The following is a 6746-nucleotide window of genomic DNA, read 5'->3' as shown; positions in this document are numbered from 1 at the left end:
AAAATCGGCTGATAGTGAAGCTCAGAGAGCGTTTGAGCAATCCGGTAGATGAATGGAAGAGCTCATTATTGGAGAGTCCGGATGGTATTATGAAAGCTCGGACAGTCGGAGAAGTTCAGAAAAATACCGCACAAGATCGAAAGCCGAAAGAGCCCTAGGAGGGTCGGCCTTTTACGAACTTTGGCTAGGGTTATTTTATACCCAACAAGACTCAATCTTTCAAATCAGTCAGATAAGTGGAGATCGATGGAGATCCCCCCATTACTTTCCTTAGACATCAATAAATTGATCAGATCAGCAAATGAAATTAATTAAATAATCACCTTTCAATTACTTGCCTTAGACACCAATTAGTTAATTGATCCAAATAGGTTAGCTTAGGAGAATCAGATTCGAGCCATAGAGCCGAATTAGGTCCTTAGGTTAATCGATTCTACATATAGGTGTCAATCGATTCGATCAACAATAATTGTATGATCTTAAGCTCTATTGATCTCATCCTAATCAACACTTGACTTGGTTAGATCAACTGCTAAATCAATTTTGACCCATATGATCAAATCAGAAATCTTAGATGTAATCCAATTACATGATCTAATTTGATCTACCCATGATCAATCCCTCATGCACAAACACTAATTTCAGATCTTAAAATAAATTTTCAGATCTAAATTCTTTGCATACAAAGTATATTTTAATCTCGAAATAATTTTCAATCATACATACAAATATATATCATATACATGCTGAAAAATCAGATCTAAATTTTATTTTAATCAAAAATTTTAATATCATTCTAGGACAACCATACAGCATAACAAGTTATGCTAGGATAACCTTATATCAGAATGACAACAAAAACTTTTAGATTTAAAATTTTTCTCTACAGATTTCAGATCTAAATCTAATCTCATGCATGTAACGTGGCTCTGATACTACTATTAGAATTTCATAGTTTCATACATGCAAAAAAATTTTAAAATGAGTACACAGTAAAATTTAAAAATTTAGATTAAATCTAATTTAATCTAAGCATGCACAAGATCAAATCTTAAAACCATAAACAAGATCTACATATGTGAGATAGGATTCAGATACAGAAATCAAATAGAGAAAAATAAATAAACTTTATACCTTGACACGAGTCGATCTTCACCGTGAACTGATGATCGTGAATATCTTCTGAAGGTCTCTTGAAGCTGCACAGTGTTCGACCTCTACGGGTATCCATACGAGATTTTGATCTGATCAAAAACTTTTTTATCTCATCGGAGTGCTAGTTTTCTTACAGAGATCACATTTTGATAGTTGAAAATCTTCTTTTCTCTCAAGACAATCCTAGAGAAGAAGAAGAAAATAGGAGGATGATGATCTCTATGCTAGAGATCATGAGAAGAATCATTTTTTCTCTTTTCTTCCTAAAATCCATGCACCAAATCTCTATACTGGAGATGTAAAAATTTTTGTCCAACTTTTGAACAAGAGAAGAGAAAAAACTCATGTCCAAATAAGGACAAAAGAGAGAGAGAATAGTCCCCAACAACCAACCTTTGGTTGTTGGTAACAAAGAAGAGATGGGATCACTCATACCTCATGCCATGCATCCATATGCGTGCCCTCTCCCCTTAGATTTTTCTCCACGCACAACTCCCCTCTATTGGCATCAAAACCTAATCCATATCTGGTTTGTTACACGCCCCACATCGATCCTAAGTTTAAATAGGAAGGAGTTTGATTTTGAGTAGGAGATAAGAGTCCAAACTTCTTAAGATTCTAGCATATATGCCGCCCACCCTTCCTTATGCCCCATAAATCACATGGAGAAAAGGGATCAACATGAACTTTCTTTCATGCTAAAACCTCACAGTATATGGAGAAAAATTGGCACAAAGAAAATGTGGGCGTGGGGCTTGTTTTTGGCACATGGAAGGGAGAGTTCTATTATCATGAGACTCCTCTTAAGATGGCTGATTTAAACCAAATAAAATCCTAACTAATTCTAATTATATTAGAAATTGATTAGACCCAAATAAATTGATATCCTAATTTGATTACGAGTCCAAACTATTTAGATTAGATGTCACCTAATTAAAGGAGTCCTAGTCTTTTGGACTCTCTTTTGATGTTTGAGTCAAACTCAATTTAATCTCAATCTAATTAGAATTTAGTACACCCATAAGAGGAGAATTTTTAGTCCAAATAGAAACTCAAACACTCTTGTTTAGATCCCAGTCTAATTAGGAATTAAATCAAACTCAAATCGTAATTCAACAAGAAATTATTCTTCCATGTGATTTGGTTATCTCATAACCCAATTAGGCTTGATCAAATCAAATCCATGTCAAGTCAAATTAAATCTAATTTAATTAGACTTGATGTAAGCTCCATTGCTCAATCAAATTGAACCAATTAGCAATCTAATTGCTAATTAATCCTCCTATAACTCACTAACTCTTTAGTGAGTTACTTCATTGTAACTTTTGCATTTGATTAATCATCAATTAAATTGATAATCAAATCCTATCACGATTCATAATCGTAATTCAATCATCTGATCAGTCAAAAATTCTGTGTATGATTTCATAAATTCTACTCTATCTGGTAGTGAGATATATTGTGATCCCTATCACAATATCATCAAAATTTTTCAATGTGTTGGAACCATTCTAACTCTGCTCATCAAGGATCATCGATCATCGAGATGATACTCGTAGGTCTCACAATTCATCAGTGACACCTAGCAGTATGTAATAGCAATCCAACAGAATAAAAAGTGATGAATCTCTAAGTGCAATTAACGTATGATATAGTCCTTTATCGTGAGTTCCGATCAGATGGTAGGTCATCGATGAATCGTCAAACCTCATCATCAATCATATGATAAATTCAATCGGCTCGAGTTCATGCATGATTCTAATAAAAATTCTTTTCCATCAATCACACTGCTGTGGCCATAGACTTAAGAACTCAGCTTCTTAAATCTCATAGGACTACTCTCCTCTGCTAGGGTCGATAAATTCCATCTAGGTGTACACCCTACTTCTACAGTAGACCAACTGTTGCCAACATCCACTATAAGGACTTATTGAGTCAATGTTTATGTGTAGTCAAACTCCAGCAGCCACACTATGAGCAGTGGTAGCACCGCAGGTCAAAAGACCAGTCATACAACTGCAGCATCGAGAAAGTCACCAACAAGTGAGCAAACATCTATGTGACTTTTCATATTGGTCACGCTCAATGCTAGTTGATTTCTAACAAAAATCTGCACTCTCGCTCTAGTGTCACTACACCACAGACTCGAGACTCATCTGTCCGAAGGAAGCGATCAGTGCACTGGTCTATCTAGATCAATCACCATCCTTATGATGATCTTATGATCATGAGCAATTTAGAAATTAACCATCAATGACACATGTCTTAAATTTTCAATTTTTTGAGAATATTGTCATCATCTTGTTAATCTTGGATGATTCATGGACACATAAAATACGAATGATAATATAAATGCCCAATGAGTACAAAAATATGCCCTAGTATTATGATATGCGTCAGCCAAGATTAGCTTCTAGAGCATACATCCAACACCTAGTGATGGGGCCAATGTGGAGAAGATCCCGAGGCTCAACACACTGGGCATCTCCATGTCTCACATTGACTATGCCCTCGGGGAGCTCAGCCCTCTCCACATCCACCCCCATGTTCTTCGTCCTCAATGGCACCTTCGATGTCAGCTCCATCACCATTGCCAACAAACTCATCACTAAAAGCAACGTCTTCATCTTTGCTCACGGCCTCGTCCACTTCTAGAAGAGCAATGGCGATGTCCCTACCATCGTTATTGCTGCCTTCAACAGTCAGCACTCATGCTTGGAGAAGGCAATCAGGGTACTAGTGTTCCATGAATATTTGAGAAAATAAAAAGGGGACCGAGTATATCACGACGATAGTGATGATCAACATGAACATAACGGTTGGTGGAGGAGTAGGTGCAAGACATCGGGAGGCTCGAAGAGTACGGGTGTGGTAGGCGCTCCAACGATTGAATGTATAGGAGCAAGATGTGTTAGGGTCAATGTTGCCACAGTGCTACATTGACGGTCGAGTTGGCCAACGTGGTTTCGACATGGGTGGTGAGGTCATAGGTGATTTGGAGATGAAGATGCACCACCAATCTATATGTTTAGAATGGTGGGGATGCTAGACGTACATAGGAGGTAGAAGAGGGTGATTTCAACATTTTACATATTATAAATGGAAGTACCAACATTGTTAATTTAATTGGATGTTAGTGTAGATTTTTTAAATTATTGAGTGATAAGTGTAATAAGCTTAAATCTCGGGGATTTTGTAATTTACTATATATTATTATCTTAATTTCACAAGTAAAAATTAGGGGTGGCAATCGAGTTAAGTTAGACCATATATAGTCAGGTAAAAAATTTAAACTTGAACCTAACTTTTAAACATGTTAGGATTTGCCTGATTTAATTAATAAGCAACCCAGCCCAACTTGCTTAACCTGCTTAATAAACATGTCATAGTAGTTCAAGTCCAATAATAAACCTATTTCACTATTAGATACCTGTATAACCTGTTTATATCAAATACTGGTGCCTCATTAACAGTCTAATCATGATCAGGTAGATCCTACCTAGTAAAGTTGTAAACTCATATACCTGGCAGCTATGAATTATTACAGGCAGGCACTTCCAATTTCAGAATGCTGCAAATGAAAACGACAGAGCACAAACTAGCATACTCTCAACAATGTTAGACTCTAAATCAACTAAAAAGGAAACCAGTAACTCAAAGATATTCACACAAATGAATGACATTAACCTGGCCACTTTCAAGAACATGTAGTGCATCAATGGTTCTATTAAAAAAACTCAATGAAATTCAATGACATTTTCTACAAAAAAAAAAAAAAAAATAATGTCAAATTAAGAATTGTTAATTTCAGAAATCACAAACACAATGAAATCAGTTCACAAGACAAATTGGATGGTTGTTTACAAATCCTACCATTATTAAACAGTATTAGGGTCTTGCTTAGCATCAAGTTCCTCACAGTTTTTTGCTTGTTCCACATGTCCAATTCTCGATGATCACAATCTGTTGGATTCTAGACAAGAATACCTTGACATATACATACTTCTATAGCTCATTAACTCTTGCTCTACTTCAATCACTAGATATTTTGCATACAATTGGTATTAAAGCAATTGGAATCAAAAACATGCATAAACAATCAAAAGTTAAAACTTTACAACACATAAAAAAGATAATATGTCATCTTTACTTGGCTACTCTAATCATATTTGTTTTATCAATGGGACTACAAGATTCCAACATCCATCTTACAATAAATCCCATAAGGAAAATCCAATTATTATAAAAGGTTTTACAAGATTGCATATACCATTTACTTTATTTCATGTAGGGACATCAACATATCTTGGTAAATTTTAATGTGTCAATTAACCAAAGAAATAAGGTTTCAAAAATCAGCTTGGCATGCAGATCACTAAATAGAAGTTTCCTTAATTGGGTTAGAGAAGATAAATTAAGCATTTATTAGAAGACTGCCCAAAGAGAAATGGGAAAGAGGGAAGCCGAATCTGAAGTTGAATCAATCTTCCATGGGCACCACCAGCAAGGAACCCGCTACCCTTGGCAACCCGTTTGCTTGGTTGCTTCTCGACGGATCTTCAAACTGAGTTGATAAGATTGGAGATCCAGGAGCATGGCGGCATCAAAGTTTCAATCAAAGTCTTAGATAAGAGGAAAGGGCAATCGGGGTTGACAATGGTGTTCTTCCTCTTTGCCCATTCCAAAATCGTCAAAACCTGAAATGCTGATTCTGAATTCATGAGGAATAAATGGGCACCGATAATTGGGTTTGAATAATACACGGGATGATTTAGTACAAATAGCTAAATGGTTCAGATAGATAAGTTTAGAAAATAGTAAATATGTAGATATATAAGTTTAAGAGGTATTTGGTTCGCACCCGAATTAAAATGAAAATGAAAATCGGAATGACTTGAAATCGAAATCGAAATGATCAAATCTTTCGAAGCGTTTGGTTCGTAATTGAAATCAAAATCGAAATTGAAATGAAAAATTGAATCCATGAAAGAGAGTAGAGATTGAGTTTTATATAGATTGAACATTTCATTCCATCCAAAATCAGAATCAGAATAGGACTCCTTCCAAAACGATTAGAATAGAAACCACCCATTCCAATTCGATTCCAAACCCTCACCCTCCAACTAAACACCTCCTTAATGTAATCCAAACTAAATAACCTGAAACCCAAATCTGATCTATTTAATAAGTAGATCAAGATAGATCAACTTGTTTATGATTTATACTTCTTTATCCCAAACTCAAATCTACTTATTACATGTCCAATATGAACTGGATTGATAGATCGGGTCATTATTTTTTTGATCATTGTGGGATCATTACCTCAGATCTTGTAACTCTTTGTAGCCCCGGTAAAAATACACTACATTAAATTAGATTATTATAATTCAAATTTTTAACCAACTTACAGGTATAAACAAATTTGTTTCTAACCAAATGATTTTGCTGAAGACTATACAATAATACCATAAAACAAATCAAGTTTACCATTGCTTATCAAATCAAAAACATGCACTCTATAAAACATTTTTATTTTCATTTTTTTGAAAATGGTTTATATTTTTATTTTGAAAGTGACCAACAATATAAAA

The sequence above is a fragment of the Elaeis guineensis genome, chromosome 9 (assembly GCF_000442705.2).
Source record: "Elaeis guineensis isolate ETL-2024a chromosome 9, EG11, whole genome shotgun sequence".
In the NCBI taxonomy this organism is placed as follows: Eukaryota; Viridiplantae; Streptophyta; class Magnoliopsida; order Arecales; family Arecaceae; genus Elaeis; species Elaeis guineensis.
Note: the sequence above shows the minus strand (reverse complement) of the source record.